At 38.4% G+C, this 19,801-nt stretch overlaps 1 pseudogene; it reads left to right on the forward strand.

Annotated features, from left to right (window-relative positions):
* LOC136378982 (small ribosomal subunit protein uS5 pseudogene) overlaps positions 1-19,801 on the forward strand; it is a 59,231-nt pseudogene that overhangs the window by 10,568 nt on the left and 28,862 nt on the right.

Here is a 19,801-nt window from a genome sequence, read left to right on the forward strand (position 1 = left end):
CTGACTGGCTGACTGACCCAGGTCTCTGAGAGTAGATGTGAGGAGTGCTAAGGCAATTGAGAGAAAGTGCAGAATACGTGAGCAATCAGGACATGAACCCAAAATTAAAAGGATATGAAATATAATCTCTGAAGAAATAAATGCTACAACAACCTTTGATTTATCAGTGTTCTGATTTTGCTACTGTGTATAATGGAGAACTGTGTCTTTTCTTTTTTTTGTCTTTAGTGGTAGCCCTGTACATTATAAATCAGTAATCCTATGATTTTATCCTCCATTCTGAAATAACCATTAGACTTTATAATAGAGGCCATGAACCCTAGTAATTGATTTTTCCCCCAGCATACTGAGCTGAGTAATTCTAGGTATTTGAGTGTCAGAATTATTTGAATTAAGGGCTCTGATATAGTTGTGTGGCCTTTTGTGTACATATACCACTGTTAAGTGAAATTCTCATACAAAGTTGAAATTACAAAAAAAGCACAACTCCAATGTTCTTTTCCTAATTCATCTCTTTATTAACATCCTCCCTTAATTTTCCTAGGGCTCTACCAAACACTAACACTCAGATGTCTCAATATCATTTTTCTTTTGTGTTCTTATCTCCAGAGGAAACTGGAGACTGTAAGCTTAGTGGTATCCAAACTCCAGTCTTACCAGTCTTTTTTATTTGTCTTTTTACTTGTACTTTTATTTTCTTGTACTTTCTTTTATTTTTCTCTACTTTTACTTTTTTTTTCTAGCTATTTTTGACTTTAAGATTCCCAACATAGCCCTGAAGTATACCTTGTGAACTATTTTTGCATCTTTATTCTATTCTTAGCTTGCTGTATTCACTTGAGCTTTGCCGCCTTATTGATATACGCTCTTTATTTTATCTAATGGCTACCGTTTTCCCCTAGGCCTTTGGTAGTTTTGTATAATACTCTTTGCATGTAATGCAAGACATTTCTACCTGATCAAAGGACGAATGGAGTTGAAATTCAGTTGACCATTATAATAATAACAGATATTCACATAGTACTTACTATGTGGCAAATGCCATACTCTGTGTTTAATATTTATTTATTACAATAGCCTAAACAGTATTCATATTATCACTTATGGAGAAAGGAGCAATGCTTTTATAGACATTAAATGACTTAACCAAAGTCAACATAAAGTTTCACAGAGAGCTCGGCTTTGGATCTATGTGTCTCTGACTCCAAAGGCCATGTTCTTTACTCCTGCAGTGCCTCTTCTCTGTCATACTGTCTCTTATTGAGGAACAATTTCCTATTCAGGTTGGGACCTGCCTTCAAACCTTTGTAAAGTCTATGTTCTTATTATAATCCGAAAATAACATTTTATTTATATGTGAAAGGCAGCTACTTCTACCACTCTCTCTCCTGTGTAGGTGAGAGTTTATGCAGAAAGACAGAGAGAGAGAGAGAGAGAGAGAGAGAGAGAGAGAGAGAGACACTATGGGATTTGTTAGATAAAAATCTGCTCTGAGCACATATGCAAGAAATCCACCAATACTGCTTCTGATTCCCTCTGGACGTTGTAAGCCAACCATTTATCTTGCACCTTCAAATCATTGGGGTGAAGGCTAAATTTTCAAATGGCACTTCTCCTTATATATGAGGGAAATGCAATCTGGTCTTGCCTGAGGTTTTGATTTAGGAAAGAAAGACCATAAGAGGCTAATCAGGGTCCTACTACTCAGAATTTTCTAGTGCCCTTTGCACAAGGTGTTTTCTCTGGCAAAATGAAAGTCCTGACCTAAAACAAACAAGCTTATTTCTAGAAACGATTTATTGCTTTTCACAGATTCAGGCCTGAAATGCTTATATGGTATTTTAGCCACTATAGTAGGTAATGGGAGGTGAATTGGATTGAAGGTATGTGTGGAGGACAATCATTTATTAAGAACACTATTGATGTTTGGACAGCAACTAAAAATGAGAATCCAGGGAAGTGTTTCAGATATAAACAGTACTAAATATACGCTTGTGAATAAAATCAAAGGCTTTCTTTAAGTATAGTCTAGTGAATGAATTTACAGAAAGGAGATTAGAAAAAACTTTTTTTTTTTTTTTTTTTTTTTTTGCGAGAAAGAGACAGAGAGACAGAGAGAGGGACAAATAGGGACGCTATATCCACTGTGCCATTACCTATTCAGTCTGAAAAAACTTCTTAATACTCATTTACTTTATTCAATCTTTCAGAGAATATATTCTTTAAAAATAAAAGCATCAGGATATAAAGATAAATGTGTATGTGTGTTTGTGTGTTTAGTGTTTCCAGAAGCAAAACCCATAAAGTATTTACTGAGTGTTAAACTGCTAAAATAAATTGTCATATTTTTATTCTATGAAATATAGCTTTGTATTTATTTCCTAGGAGAAAGATGCATAAAATATTAAATAAGAAAATAAGTTACAGTGCTATTTTATATATACATATATATACACATATACATACAGCGTTTATATGTACAATATGTCACCCATTTTTTATGTGACAAGAGACAGAGAGAGGGACAGATAGGGACAGACAGACAGGAAGGGAGAGATGAGAAGCATCAATTCCTTATTGAGGCACATTAGTTGTTCAATGATTGCTTTCCCTTATGTGCCTTGGTCAGGGTGCTACAGCAGATAGAGTAACCCCTTGCTCAAGCCAGCGACCTTGGGCTCAAGCTGATGAGCCTTGCTCAAACCAAATGAGCCCTCACTCAAGCCAGTGACCTCTGGGTTTCAAACCTGGGTCCTCTGCATCCCCGTCCAACACTCTATCCACTGTGCCACCACCTGGTCAGTCAATATGTCACCCATTTAAAAAAAATGATATATAACCACATCATGTATATGTGTGTATATAATTATTTGTATACACATACATGAAGTTACCTCAGGTGAGTAAGAATGGAGAAGGTAAGGAAGTTACTAATATTTTGCATATAATCAACCTTGCATTGTGTCACTAGTTATAATAATACACATTATTATTAATAAAAGAAAGGAAATAAAAATAAAATTTTAGAGGATGTCTACATTTCTTAAGAAATCACTGATCCTTGAAGTTTGAATGGATTTCCATTGCATCTTAAATCGGAAGGAGTTAAATTTTGTTGCAATTTTATATTTTTAGGCCAGAGGAGGGGAGATAGTGAGATAGACTCCGGCATGCACCCTGACCGGGATCTACCTAACAACACTATCTGGGGCCAATGTTCAAGTATAGAATTATTTTTAGCATCTGAGGCTCATGTGCTTAGACCACCTGAGCTATCCTTAGCACCCAGTGCTGACACTTGAACCAATTGAGCCACTGGCCATGGGAGGAGAAGAGGGAGAGAAGGGGGAGAGGGAGGAAGAGAGAATCAGATGGTCATTTCTCCTCTGTGCCATGACTGGGAATCGTACCCAGGATGTCCGTATGCCAGAGCTATGCTCTATCCACTGATCCACCTAGCAGCGCCATGTTACAATATGCAAAGGCCTTCCGATCTGAGATAGCAATGAATCCTTCAGTGAGAAATTCAGCCTCTCCAAGGCTCAATGTCCTTTTCTGGAATCTTAGAGATATGAAAAAAATGCTTTCTGAGAACTCTTTTATCACAGATATTCTATCTTAGTGTTTAATAATAATAATAAAGAAATTGAATATGTGTGCAAATAGTGATGATGCCAAGGGAATGCCTAGGGCTTTAGCTCCCTCCCTTTCCTTCACCTAACCCCAACCCCAAGTCCATCAGTCCACCTACAAACTGCTTCAAATTGACTCCTGACCTAAAGAAAAACAATAGGCGTGTTATGTAAACTAAGCTTCAAGATAATCAGCCTGACCATTCCCTTACTTCCTGTTGCTGTTCTCAAAAACCTCTTCAAATTGGAAATTCTAGGTCTGTTACTATTAGAACTTGCTCCATAAAATAAAGCAATATGTGTGATTAGGATCAGAATAGATCTCCACTTCCCTTCTCTTCCCTCACTTCCCTTGCCTTTGGGGTCAAATTCATAAAGTGCTCTTTATAACCAAGGTCCATGAGGTTAGTACCTATATTTTCTTCTATGTAATTTATTTTTTCAGGTCTTATATTTAGGTCTTTGATCCATTTTGAATTAATTTTAATACAAGAGGACAAAGTGAAGGCAAAGATAAATGAATGGGACCACATCAGACTAAGAAGTTTTTGCATAGCAAGAGAAACTGACAACAAAACAGACAGCCAAGTAAATGGGAAATGATATTTTCAAACAACAGCACAGAAAAAGACCTAATATCCAAAATATACAAAGAACTCATAAAACTCAACAATAAACAAACAAAGAATCCAATAAAAAAATGGGAAGAGGACATGAACAGATACTTCTCCCAGGAAGAAATACAAATGGCCAACAGATATATGAAAAGATGCTCCTCTTCATTAGTTATTAGAGAAATGCAAATCAAAACTGCAATGAGATACCACCTCACACCTGTTAGATTAGCTATCATCAAGACAGGTAATAACAAGTGTTGGAGAGGCTGTGGAGAAAAAGGACCCCTCATCCACTGTTGGTGGGAATGCAAAGTAGTACAACCACTATGGAAGAAAATATGGTGGTTCTTCAAAAAACTAAAAATAGAACTACCATATGACCCAGCAATCCCTCTACTGGGTATATACCCCCAAGACTCAAAAACACTGGTACGTAAAGGCACATGCAGCCCCATGTTCATTGCAGCATTGTTCACAGTGGCCAAGACTTGGAAACAACCAAAAAACCCTTCAGTAGATGACTGGATAAAGAAGATGTGGCACATATACACTATGGAATACTACTCAGCCATAATAAATTATGACATAGGATCATTTACAACAACATGGATGGACCTTGATAACATTATACGGAGTGAAATAAGTAAATCAGGAAAAACTAAGAACTATATGATTCCACACATAGGTGGGACATAAAAATGAGACTCAAGGACATGGACAAGAGTGTGGTGGTTGGGGGGGGGGGGGAAAGAAGGAGGGGGTGGTAGAGGCACAAAGAAAACCAGATAGAAGGTGATGGAAGATAATTTGACTTTGGGTGAGGGGTATACAGCATAATCAAATGTCAAAATAACCTAGAAATGTTTTCTCTGAACCTATGTACCCTGATTGATCTATGTTACCCCATTAAAATAAAAAAAAAGAATAGGTCTATATTTATGAAGTTTAAAAACACTTTGTCTTTGCAAATATTCCTTGGGAAAGATACACTTTAAGTCTTACTATTCATTTGCAACTCAGTAGATAAAGTTTTAAAGGTCTTTTCACAAGAGCAAGGTTCTGAAATGGAAATGTGGGGAGAAGGAAAGGGGTGTCGAGGGAACAGAGTAACCACAGAGGGAAGAAGCTTCAAGAAAAGTGAGTGCAAGGATGATAGGTGCTTCCAGAGCTTGTCAGAGGAGGGAGTATACTGAGCTCAACAGTCATTGATTGTCTTCCTGGTTTCCGTTTTTCTCTCCTACCTCATATCATATTTATCTGTAAATCTTGACAGTTCTTTCTTTGGAGTCCAACCACTTTTCACAGCACCCCTGTTCCTACCCTGGAGCAAACCTCCTTCATCTGGATTATTGCAAAGGTATTCTAAAATTTGTTCTGGTTTCTGTCCCCTTTTGATCTATTCTCAACACAGTAACCAGAGGCACTGTTTGCAAACCTAAGTGAGATCAGACAAACCTCTGCTCAAAATCCCTGTTTATATTGGTTTCCTATTACACTCAAAATCAGAGTCAAGTCATGTACAAGGTCCTATAAGAGATTTTCCACTTTTGTTCCCATTAGACACACCTTGGTGAATTTTAAAAAAACTATTCATGTTGGGGATCTCAGCTCTGAAATGTTGATTCATTGGTTTTATGGTTGGGGCATTGATATTTGCTGAAAGGCCCCCAAGGGATTCTAATGAGAATCCAGGCTTGAGAACAACTGTCCTCCACAATCTGACTTCACTTTCTCTCATTACTCCTCATACCTTCTCTTCCTCCTCTTTCAATAAACCCTAGACATGTAGGCTCCTTGTTTTTCTTGTGTTCTCTGACACTCCCTCTAGTGAGTCTCCTTCAGGTCTTTAAAATGTCAAGTGTCTCACACAAAGATCCCTAAAAAAATTATGAGTGGAAGGACCTTGATTAGTAATTTTTTTCCCCCTGAATTAAACTCCTCAAGCTAAACCAGATTGCATTCCCTCACATATAAAGTAGATTTGCCATTTGCTAATTTAGCCTCCCCCCTAGTAAGCTGTGGGTGCAAGATAAATCGTTCTGTAATGCAACCTCTGCCCAAGGGAATCAGAGTTAGTATTCATGTACCTTCTGCACGGATGCTCGGAGCACACTCTTATTTAACAGAAGTTCCCAGAGACACACCCATGTAACCTGAAATATACACACACAGGAAACATATGTACAGAGAGATCTTGACCAGAGTTTCTAAGGTCTCTTCCAGCATAGATATTCTGATTCTGTTGTTAAAAATTAATACGAAAACAATTATAAATATGAATAAAAAAAACAGAATGAAGCAGTGATTTGGAGGTATTTAGTCCCTCCATTCCCTGTAATCTATTAGCTGCTTTCAAGGGACCCTAAATAACCATACAATTGAAAAGAGTAATTTTTATTTTAAATTAAGCAATTTTTTTTTTTTTTTGGTATTTTTCTGAAGCTGGAAACAGGGAGAGACAGTCAGACAGACTCCCGCATGCGCCCGACCGGGATCCACCCGGCATGCCCACCAGGGGCAACGCTCTGCCCACCAGGGGGCAATGCTCTGCCCCTCCGGGGCGTTGCTCTGCCGAGACCAGAGCCACTCTAGCACCTGGGGCAGAGGCCAAGGAGCCATCCCCAGCACCTGGGCCATCTTTTGCTCCAATGGAGCCTTGGCTGCGGGAGGGGAAGAGAGAGACAGAGAGGAAGGAGGGGGAGGGGTGGAGAAGCAAATGGGCGCTTCTCCTATGTGCCCTGGCTGGGAATCGAACCCAGGTCCCCCGCACGCCAGGCCGACGCTCTACCGCTGAGCCAACCCGCCAGGGCCAAGTTAAGCAATTTTTAACCAGTATGCTTCAAACATTTTTAAACCATGCAATCAATACCTGACTGTTTAGTCAAGTGTGCTGACTTCTTTTCCCTTAGATTGTCAAATAAAAAAATGCCAATAGCCAACACAACAGTAGCCATTCAGTATGCATAAATCAAAATATACTTATTTTTTTGTTAGATTGGCAAAAATATATTTTTTGGTGTGCTGCAGAATTTTAGTAATTAGCTCATGTGTGCCACGACATGGAAAAGGTTAAAAATCACTGAGTTAAAGCAACGGTCTCATTGCTCATTGAAAGTTGAAAGCGCCCTGGCTTCACCCTTTGGAACACACTTATGTTTGTGGAGCTCTCCATGTGGAAGTCTCATGCTGTGTCTTCTGGATAAGCTTTCAGGACTCTACTGGATAAATCCATCTGTGTGATTGGGGCTGTGTGATTTATTTATGTGATTTTAAAACACTTTCTTTTAAAAATGAAAATATTCCTCGGAAAGGGTAGTGTTTAAGCCTGCTTACCCATTTATATTTCAGCATGTGAGGTTTTTAAGAGTGCGTGGTACCTTATAGGGGCTCAAAAAGCATTTAGAAAATTAGTGAATCAATGGGTTAATTCTTGAGTATTTTCTATGAGACATATGTGGGCTCCATGCTCTGAGAGAGACCTAGTCTGTGGTGATATAAAGTTGTGTCCAAGAAGACACCTAGAAGAGTGACTCGATCACAACAGTGAAACCTAGAGGGATTCTTGGCACAGCCAAAGATGAGGAAGGGGCGTTAGCGAATGATACGGAGATTTCATCTCCTGTGTAATGGGCACTGCAGCTGAGAGCTGTCTGGCTTTGTGAATGTGGGTGAGTTTGTGTGTGGGTGATCTCAGAAGAACCCACAAAAGAGGTTATCTTAAAACATTTGACACATTTGAAGGGGACCAACACCAGCTCAGTAGAGTGTTAATCAAGTTGTGATAGGGTATGTAGCTAACAGTGGCAATCAATAAAAGCTACAGGAACCACTGGGTTTTTGGCTTGAAATGGGCAGAGATCAGCTCAATCTATCATGGTGACTAATTTCACCTAACAGTAACCTCTGGTCTCTTTATATGCTCATTGTAATATATTAGCATGCTAAACAACACAGCATGATTGGAAACAGAAAGCCCATCTAAGGACACAACACAGTCCATGGAGTTCCTCTGAGAAATCTCCAACCCTGTCCAAGGAAGATCCTAAATATTCCTCACCCCATCAAATTCTCTGTTCCTGATTAAATGAACCTCAATAAAGAGAGCAAATTTGGCTAAAGGGGGGCTTCTTTGTCTGTGTAGCGCATTCTCTGTCTCATTCCTTCACTAATGAACTCTCACTTAAACTTTGTAACTCATGGTCATTTTAAACTCTACGCTGGCTCATCCTTGAATTCTTCTGTGTGAAGCCAGGAACCACAGTGTGTCACGGACCCTTGGGTACCTGGATTGCTGAATGCCTGCATCAAAGTAAGATCTTTCTTGAACCTCCTGACTTCCAGGTTTTTTCCTTTAAACTTGGAGTTGAAAAGTAGAGCTTGATGTGGGAAAGAGAGAAGACCCTTTGTTCTTCTCCAACTGTATGTTTCTCTCCTTTAGCTTTAGCTACGGGGAAGGAGACGCTTAGGCTTTAATTCAAGTTTGGATTTTTGATTTATTAATGAAATAAAATTTTTTTATTTTAAAGTGACTCTAGGATTTAAAAAAAATTTTTTATTGAAGAGTATTCAGAAAGAGTAGTGGGGCTGCCAGTATTTTCAGCTGCAGCCAGTGAATAGCCAACAGAATAAATTTAAAGAGACGGTGGGAGATAAAAATGAAATTGTTTATCATTCTATCCCATGAGTCATGCTTGTTACGTATGTCTACTTCACAGCTCTGCCCTGATTAGTATGATATTGATTCTCATGTCAGCTTAAAAATATTTCTGTAGGGAGTCAAGCACATTTTTAGTTGGTGCTGAAATTTCACACAAATGTTATTTTTAAACCAGCATAAAATTGTGAAAGTGGATTAATTTTTTTCAGTCTTTAAAAAGAGAGCCTTTCAACAAAGTTTTTATTTTGGGATGGTCAAAGGATTAGAATATATCCAATTCCTGATAGTAAGACAATCTACCAGTCCCAGGCTCAAAGCTCACTTTTTAAAAACTTTCACATTCACATAAAAAATACCTCATGCTGATTTGATTCTGTGAAGATTTCCAGCTATAAAGGAATTGTTTTTAATGTGCTTTATTTTTCCCCATTAGCTACATCAGGTAATAGACCATTGACACTTTCCTAGGAAAAATGAGTCACAGTCTCCTGAAATCCTTCTCTTTAAATTTAGGGCAACACAACTTTACATTTGTCTCATAGAGATAAAATTTCAGTCCTTAACAACTGTCATCTTCTTGGGGGGATGACTTCACAACATGTCTCGATCCATTGAGACTTGCAGCCTTGTAAACTGCAAGATAAAAACTGTCATCTGTTTCCTTTTTTCCAGACAGCAGCCAGGCCTGGTGTTCTGTGCACAATAGGTGTCAAAGAATGCTATTGATACAATGGTTGGGTGTTTCAATCATTTGGAATGCATGTCCCTGCCCATTGTTCATATTTGAAACACAAGCAGCATTAATACTAATGTTCTGTGGCTTCTGCATTCCTTTCACAGCTCTCTCCTCATTTACACTAATTGCTGTAATAGACAGAGCACCTCATCTATTTTAACAGTTAAGATGGAGGAAATTGGAAATTTGAAAGGACCGCAAATGGACAGGGTCTCAAAAAAAAAAAAAAAAGAAGAAGAAAATCCATTAAAGTCAGTTGAAAGTTATCTCAAATCCTCAGCATCCAGAATTTCTAACTTAAAATTTTCTATTTTGTTAAAGTATAAACGAGTGGCTTTTTTACCCCTCCTGAAGTTCACTAAAACCATTTCTCCATGGAGATGATTCTCCTACCTTTGTGTGTAAGTGTACTTAAAATTATATATAGGTGTGAATAAGAATAGGTCATCTTTCCCTTTGTCATTTTGAGTGCGAATTTTCTCCTGTGTCCTCTGAGAGGATGGCGTATGAAGGGCGTATGAAGAACTGGTGAGTGGGGCTGTTTATTCATCTGCTGTAAGATTAATAACACACTAAGCAATTTTTACAGTTATAATATTTATGAGCAGGAAGAACCTTAGGCAAAATGGAGAAAATTTTCTCTGCTACCAACATCTTTATTTTATCATATTTGTTAATCTCCTTCTCAACTTCTAGAATTTAGTGCCCAATGCATTCTGTTATCCCTTAGATGCTCAAGCCCAAATCTACCCTGGGCATACACTTCAGTATTTCTGGAGAAACTTTGTGCCCAAATTTTCTTGACTGCTTTCTGTCTGTTCTAACTTCCCACATATCCTGTCTTCCCAGCTTTTGCTTGATATCTGACTAAGAAATATGTTTAACTTCTCCATTCAAGGTAGCAAGACCAATTATGATTCAGTGTATATATTACAGGAGAGTAGCATCATATGTACATTTAATTTAAATAAATGAAGCATGAGCAGAGACAGGTTTTGGGATTGAGGAAGTGAGAGAGAGAACATGAGTTATAATGATGCAGGAAACGACACCAATGGAGGATAATAGACGTTCAGACAGCTTAATAGAGAAAGGAGAATTTATTAGTAGCAGGCAGAGCACGTGGGATTAGTAGCGCCAAAGCATGAGCTCCCCAAAGTTAGATTTCTTACATCTTATATACCTTTTACAGTGTCCATGCAAGGGGTGTGTGATTCCTTTGTCTGAGGTCCTATGTGCACCTCATGACTCAAGGTGGGGAAGGGAAGTTTGGGTGGGGCAGCAAAGGGGAAGGAGTGGCTAGACCCCTGGTCCTATCTATTTACAGATCTTCGTTTTTTTGTGTGTATTATAAGAGTCTCCAGAAGATCTGGATGTGGATAATCTTTATCTGGCTGAGTCAGTCATTCCTGCATTCTCTTGATTTCTCCCATCTCAATAATGTGTTCCTATTGTACTTGTCAGCCCAGGCTGCTGGAAAAAGTACCGTAGATGAGGAGGCTTAAATAATAGACATTTCTTTCTCTCATTTTTGGAGGCTGGAAGTCCTAGATCAGGGTACCAGCATGGTTGGGTTCTAGTGAAAACTCTCTTCCTATCTTGCTGTTGGGCACTGTCTCTCTATCTTCATGCAAAGAATAAAATTTCTTCTTTTTCTCTTTTTAAGTCTGCCTATTATACTGAATTGGGACTCTACCCTTATGCCTTTATTTAACGTTATTTTCTTCCTAAAGGCCCTGCCCTACAGTCACGCTGAGGGTTAGAGCTTTAACATATGAGTTTTGGAGACACACGGTTCATTCTTACTATCTATCATACTATATCTATGGATGGTTTGGAATGAACAGGATGGAAGGTGTGTGTGTATTTATCTGTTTCTCCTTGGTCAGTCTCAATTTCTGTTTTCATTGTGTGAATGTTTTATTGGACTGAGTTTAATTCTAAAATGTAAATATATATAAATTTCCTAAGGTATGACCAACTACTTTATCTGACCATCAGTTGAAAAAATAGTTCTCTGTTCCAATAATATTGGGGAAAGAAATAAAACTGACTAATTTGTTGGGAAATGGCATATGTGCATGCTATACTTTATGGTTGGTTTAAGGGACTTTCATGGGTTAACTTTGTAGAATTTCACATTTGGAATTGCCTTTAGAATGAAACAGGACTTTATTATACATTTGAATTTTAACAGGTTGGAATAGTATAAGCTAAGGTTCTGAGCAGTCTGGAGATTACAGGTACCCTTTAGGATGCCTTTGGATAAGGAGACCTAGGGATACAGTACATTGGAAACATGCACAGACGGTGTGCCTCTCTGACCATAGATGACAATAACAAAACTAACCTTTATAAATAACTTTGTGGTATGCAAAATGCTTTTCTAACTCTCCCATAAAAATAACAAAGGCCCAAACAGGTGACTTGTTTCTTAATTTATTCAGGAGGATATTTATTCTTTTGCCTTAGAATGGTTATACATTCTATGTGGTGGGGCAGATGTTTTCAGATGTACTTCCATGGAGACTTGGTCTTTTCTAAGCAAAAGTCGAGTTTAGAGAAAAACAATTTCCAGGTGAGAGATATTTGTGGGAGAACAATTTACTTAGCATTTGCTTATTCAGGAAATATCTGAGTGCTGACTGAATGCCAGCCAGTCCTATTCTCAGTTCTTTGGACCACTTGAGAACAAGATCAACAAGTCCTTGTTCTAATGGAGCTCACATGGTGTGTGGAGGGATAAAGGCAATAAAATAACACAATAAACACAATACCAGCTGGCAATAAATTGACATAACAGGGTACCTGGATTCCTGCTTCAGATTGAGCTTTTAAAGATAAGCCTTTGTAAGGCAAACTATGAATGACGAGTCAGCCAATGCAAAGAAAAAGAAAAGGCATGTTGCTTCCAAAGGGTACAGCTAGGACAAAGGCCTATGATGTGACCACAGAAATATGTTTGAGGAATAGATACAAACAGCATGTCCATCTGCAGCGAAATGGAAAGGGGGAAGATCTGCAGGAATTTATAAACTAGAGATGGCAGTAGATTAAGCTATACAAAACAGCAAATGAAGAAAGATTGAGTGTTTAAACTTACACTCTGAGCTAGTTCAAGGAGACTAGAATTCTTTAAGATTGCTCAATCACAGGCAAAACCAGACAGTGCTCACCCTAGTCATTCACCTTTCTGGGAAACTGACTCTTTGGCCAAAGTGTTTTGATTTCAGTATGCATTACTTGTGTTCTTTGTTTATTTTTGTTGTTGTTTTGGTATTTTATTACCATGTGTATTTGTTTAAGTGACCCTTACATAGTGCTTGGAATGTACCAGACACTATTTTAAAAACTTTTTCAAATATTTATTTAATCATCATTGTCTGAGGTTGGTACTATTATAATCCCTGTTTACAGATGAGAAAACTGAGGCAGAGTGAGGTTAAGTGAGTTGCAGAAGACCACACAGTTGATAAGTGGAGAAACCTGGATTCAGACCTTCAAATCCTGATTCCAGAGTCCACACTGTTAGCCACCACTCTTATGTTGCTCATGTGTGTTGCATATATTCTAATTAGTAGTGCCTGGAATCAAGAAGAGAATTCCATTTTAAGTTCTCTCACTGTTTTTAAACTTGGCTTTGTTCTGTATATTTGAGACTGATGAGATATAATGTGAGACAAATACTTTAATGAGGTTGTTAAATGCTTTGAGCATCATGGGGAAAGGATACTAGAAAAGGCAGGATAGTAATATTGTCAAATGATATATCCAACACCAAATTTTCCAGTGTGTCCTTGGATTCCTGTTTATATATATATTATTCCTAGAGAGAGAGAGAGAAAAAATAAGAAAGAGAGAGAGAGAGAATAGGGGAGGAGGAGAAGGAAGCATCAACTCCCCAATGTACCTTGACCAGGCAAGCCCAGGGTTTCGAACTGGCAACCTCAGCATTCCAGGTTGCTCAACTTTATCCACTGCACCACCACAAGTCAGGCTGGATTTCTGTGGTTTTGTGTGTTTGTGTGTGTGTGTGTGTTTGTGTGTGTGTGTGTTTTAACTTTTTCTCTTACTGATTTGTCAGTATGGGCTGGTTCTTTTAAAAGAAGGATAATGGAAGAAATCTGATAGAACAAAATACTGAAAATGATTTAAATAAACTATTTTGGCTATCTATGAATTTGCGTAGTCACATAATTGTGACTACTCTAGATATTAAACGTTGTATTGTATTTTGAGTTAAGTAATTCTTTTAAAATGTTGTGTTGTATTTTGGGTTACGTAATTCTTTTTTTTTTTTAATAATTTTATTTTTTTAATGGGGCGACATCAATAAATCAGGATACATATATTCAAAGATAACAAGTCCAGGTTATCTTGTCTTTCAATTATGTTGCATACCCATCACCCAAAGTCAGATTGTCCTCTGTCATCTTCTATCTAGTTTTCTTTGTGCCCCTTCCCCTCCCCCTTTCCCTCTCCCTTTCCCCCCTCCCCCCGTAACCACCACACTCTTATCAATGTCTCTTAGTTTCACTTTTATGTCCCACCTACATATGGAATAGTGCAGTTCCTGTTTTTTTCTGATTTACTTATTTCACTTCATATAATGTTATCAAGATCCCACCATTTTGCTGTAAATGATCCGATGTCATCATTTCTTATGGCTGAGTAGTATTGCATAGTGTATATGTGCCACATCTTCTTTATCCAGTCATCTATTGACGGGCTTTTTGGTTGTTTCCATGTCCTGGCCACTGTGAACAATGCTGCAATGAACATGGGGCTGCATGTGTCTTTATGTATCAATGTTTCTGAGTTTTGGGGGTATATACCCAGGAGAGGGATTGCTGGGTCATAAGGTAGTTCTATTTTCAGTTTTTTGAGAAACCACCATACTTTCTTCCATAATGGTTGTACTACTTTACATTCCCACCAACAGTGTATGAGGGTTCCTTTTTCTCCACAGCCTCTCTGACATTTGCTATTACCTGTCTTGTTAATAATAGCTAATCTGACAGGTGTGAGGTGGTATCTCATTTTAGTTTTGATTTGCATTTCTCTAATAACTAAAGAAGATGAGCATCTTTTCATATATCTGTTGGCCATTTGTATTTCTTCCTGGGAGAAGTGTCTGTTCATGTCCTCTTCCCATTTTTTTATTGGATTATTTGTTTATTTGTTGTTGAGTTTTATGAGTTCTTTGTATATTTTGGATATTAGGCCCTTATCTGAGCTGTTGTTTGAAAATATCATTTCCCATTTAGTTGGCTTTCTGTTTATTTTGTTATCAGTTTCTCTTGCTGAGCAAAAACTTCTTAGTCTGATGTAGTCCCATTCATTAATTTTTGCCTTCACTTCTCTTGCCATTGGAGTCAAATTCATAAAATGCTCTTTAAAACCCAGGTCCATGAGTTTAGTAGCTATGTCTTCTTCTATGTACTTTATTGTTTCAGGTCTATGTGATTCTTTTAAAATCAAAAAACTCTACCCCAAAACACTCTACCCCAAGCACAGCTTTGTCAGTTTATGGACTACAGGGGGTCTTCGGGTCTCGACATACAACGTTTTGAGTTTACAACACTCACTCCCATAAATACTTTAAAATATTGAGACGTGAGTGTTTCCGCTTACGCCGTTAGTGTTGTTCTTACAGACTAGGTGGCAGACCTACTTTGGTTGTGCGCAGCAGAAGAATACACAGTAACGCGGCTTATGAGTGAGGGAGTTGGCGTCCCCCAGTACTTTTACCTATGCCATTCTGGACTGTTAAAAGTGAAAGTGTTCCATTTGTGTTGTTTTGTTTGGTAACTTTTTGGCCCTTATCATGGCTCCTAAACGAAAGTCAGAGTCTTCAAATGGTAGTGCTTTGAAGAAGAGGAAAGCCATGATGATGGAAGTGAAATTAGACATTGTAATGAGATCAGAAAAAGGAGAATCAGCAATGAACATTGGCCATGTGCTAGGCCTTAGTCACTCGACTGCAGCAACACTTATCAAGGGTGAAGACCGTATCCGGATCAGCCTCTGAAGTAGACTGTGAGTACTAAACAGCAAAGTGGCGTAATGATTGAGATGGAAAGATTGTTAGTTTTGTGGTTGGAAGACCAGCATCAGTAGCATATACCAGTTAGGATAGGTAAGTGACTTAGGCTATGGTGTGTTTCTACTTACACCAAAATTCGGGTTACGTCACTGTCATAGGAATGGAACTGTGTTGTAACCTGAGGACCCCCATACTGGTAAGTGTCTCTAGTACCAAACTTTATTAATAGTTGCATGATTTTGCCACCATAGCCTGAGACTCTTCAATATGATTATTGGTCCAGATTGGAGGAGGTATATGCATATAGTTTCCTTAATCTTCTCTTTGCATATTCAATTTTCCACATTTCCTGAAAATATTTGAGAATATAAAAATCTTCTGTCTGTGCTCTTTTTACTGGTTTATTTAGAATTCACAAATGCTTTATTCCAGCACTTCTTCCCTTTAACTTAAGTCACAAATTAAAATTCAACAAAAAGCACACTGTCTTCATTTCATGTTACTTTGTATATTTTTATGGCAGTCAACATGAGATTCTGAAGGCTAAGGTACTATTTTGGATACATTCTGAGATGAAATGGTGGTACTCTGAGATTATTCTAGAGTCATTTCACACAGCACATTGTAAAGCAGAATTTTCCTCTCACAGACATGTTACCAAGAATGTCATCATGATTAGCTTTTAAATTAATTTCAGTAATTTTTCAGCACCTAATAAATGCAAAACATGGTGCTTAGTTGTTGTTTTGGATGCTAAGTTTCAGTGGATGAGTTCCTATCTTAAAGGGAGTTATTTAAAGGGCTACAAAGTAGAACATTATAAGATTTAAAATAGAAGTGTAAAGGGCTACTGAGTGGCAGAAAAAAAAGAATGTTTATGATGATGTGGGAGAAGACAGAAATGATTGAGGTAGGTATATTAAAAGAGGTGGTATTTAAACATATCCTTTAGGGAAAAATATAATAAGAACAGATAAAGATAGATTGGAAGGATGGTTCAAGCTTAGGTGACAACAAAAGCAAAGAAAGTCACATTAGGTAAAGAAACAAGTCTTCTGAAAGAATGGCCAATCACCCCATGCATCTGATGCGGAGGGATATGAGTGCTGTAGAGACAAAACAAAGATATTCTGGTGCAGTTGTGGAAGATTTCTGCATACTTTTAGTGTGGACTTTGTTTTGTGGGCAGAATGGGAAATCGCTTAACTAATATATGTGAGCTTATTGCATATAACACATGGTATAAGGCCCTGGCCAGTTGGTTCAGGGTAGAGCATTGGCCCGGCATGTGGATGTCCTGGGTTCAATTACCAGTCAGGGCACACAGGATAAGAGCCTATCTGCTTCTCCACCCTTCTCCCTCTCCCTTCTCTCTCTCTCTCTCTTCACCTTCCACAGCCAAGGCTCCATTGGAGCAAGTGGGCCCGGTGCTGAGGACGGCTCCATGGCCTCATCTCAGGTACAAAAATGGCTCCAGTGCAATGGAGCAAGGGTCCCAGATGGGCAGAGCATCGCCCCCTGGTGGGCTTGCTGGGTGGATCCCTGCAGGTCACACATGCAGGAGCCTGTCTCTGCTTTTCACTTCAGAAAAATACATTAAAAAAAGGAACACATGTTCCTTTTTTATAGAACAGTTGTTTAACAAGTGGCTGTATTTATTTTTACTTACTTTTTAAGAGTTCCAGTAAATAGAAGTGATAAGCTCATATTTAGAAGAGATCCTTAACTATCTACTTCTTCCTTCCTAAAATTGCTATTTATTTTCCCAGCAGCCCTTAGGAGCAGCAGAGGGGAAAAGTCAGGAGAGAGGACATGGATTCTGGCAGTTGGTGCTGTAGCAACCCTACTCTTGACTTCCTCAAAAAGATTTATGCCAGCTTTGAAGCACACACTCACCCAACCCATGGAAGGCAATAAACAATCAATAGCATTATAACTAACATTTTAAAAGCACATAGCATGAGACAAGTATGATTCTATGGCTTCACATATTATTTAATTTACAATCTCCACAAGAATGCTGTAAGGTAAGTAACTAGCTGGGAGGTCGAGTTGGGAAAGACTTCTTCATGGAGAAGACAGGTCCTAAGATGATCTTAGAGAAAGGAAGGTTTCCAAAGTTTGGATACAAAAGACAAGGCATTCTGACAGAGAGAATGTGAGTAAATGTACGCATATGAATTTACTGTCATGAAAGGTGAAAAAACTGAAGCTGGGTGAAGCTGATAACTCACCCAAATTCACAGAGCTGGTAAATGTTATTGCCAAGATTCAAACCCAACAGCTCCAACTTTGATTACCTTGATTCGAGGACTTAAATGCTGCTTATTGAGTTCCAGAATCTGTGCTATCAATCCCTATTTTATAGTGTTATCCTAATTGTAAAACTCATGGTTTTACAAGCATTAGTATAATGAATACCTGTTATATGAAATATAGGTCAAACTCCATAGGAGCCCTGCCCTTAAGTAAGTTTTGGTCTACCTAAGGAAGTTGAATATTTAAGTGAGTCACTTCTTCATTTTGGTATTCTCATCAAATTCACTGAAAGGGAATGGATATAGCATCCACAGAACATCCAGTGCAGAGCTGGTATAATACTTTTTTGCACTTTATTTAAATAATGGCTTGATTGAGATATAATCCACCCATTCAATGTGCACAATTCATTGGTCTTATGAATATTCACAGAATTTCATAAATTCGAATTTCTTTATGATTATCCAATCATAATCACAAGCTTAGGACATTTTCAACAGTCCTCCACCCCAAATCTATATCTGTTAGAGTCACTCTCTGTCTTACCATCCCTTTCACCATAGGCAAACACTAATATAATTTCTTTATCCTTATTCTAGACATTCTTAATAGAGCCTTGCATAATATTTTCAATGTTCATCCATGTTGTAGCAGGTATCAGAACTTTTTAAAAATTGCTGAATAATATTCTACAGTATGGAATATTCCATATTTTATTTATCCATTCATCTCTTGATGTAGATTTGTGTCATTTCCACCTTTTGGCTGATATGAATAATGCTGCCATGAATATCTGAGTAAAAGTTTTTGTGTGAACATATATTTCCATTTGTCTCAGGTATATATCTTGGAGTGGACTGAGTCATATGGTAACTTTGTGTTTCACCTTTTGAGGAACTGCCATACTGTTTTCAAGGAAACTGCACTATTTTATATTCCCACCAGTGAAGTATAAGGGTTCTAACTTCTACATACCCTTGCCAACACTTGTTTTTTTAATCATAATCATCCTTGTAGATGTAAAGTGGTATCTCACAGTGGTTTTGATTTGAAGATTTTCATTTCCTTGAAGGTTTATAATATTGAACCTCTTTTCATGTGATTATGGGCTACTTATAAATCTTCTTTGCAAAATTCTCCTTTCAAGTCCTTTGCTTATTTAAAAAATTGGGTTCTTTTTCTCTATATTAGAGCTGTAAGGGAGATAATGTCAGAGTAATGGCACAGTAGGAAGCGATACCAATAAATCTCCCCCAAAACTCAACAAGATCTTCAACCAGAAACAGAAAAACCTATCCTTGGAGCCTCCAGATGTTTCGCAATACACCCGAAGGTATGGTCGAGAGAAAAATTGGCTAAATATATAATCAAACCCCGAAGGAAATAGGGAGTAAGAAATGCTCTGCCTTCCTCACTGCTTTCACTGGGAACTGAGAATATAGAAACTAAGGCGGGCAAAGGGGGTGAATAGATCCAGGCTGCGGCACAAATGGCCGAAACAGGCTGAGGTACGGAGATCCAAGCCGAGGAAAAACTGTGCCTGTGGCAACCCAGTCAGTACAAGCTAACATTCGCATCAAACCCAGACAAAGAAAGACAAGTGGGGCAGCCATTTTCTCCGATCCCCTGGTCGGCGCGCGCAGATAGTGGGCGAGAAATTCCTCCGAGTGCCTCAGCAGTAGGCGCCCGTGTTATCCCACAGAAAGGCAGAGTCACGGGCCTTTGTGTGGGCCAAAAGCAGAATCTCAGGCTGCCACAGCGCCCTGAAAAAGCCAAGCATGGGGAGGGACCAAGAACCAATTCCAATGCTGGAACTTTTCCATGCAGGAGGGGTTTCACTCAGAGGGTGCGGCG

The sequence above is a fragment of the Saccopteryx leptura genome, chromosome 7 (assembly GCF_036850995.1).
Source record: "Saccopteryx leptura isolate mSacLep1 chromosome 7, mSacLep1_pri_phased_curated, whole genome shotgun sequence".
NCBI classification, from domain to species: domain Eukaryota; kingdom Metazoa; phylum Chordata; class Mammalia; order Chiroptera; family Emballonuridae; genus Saccopteryx; species Saccopteryx leptura.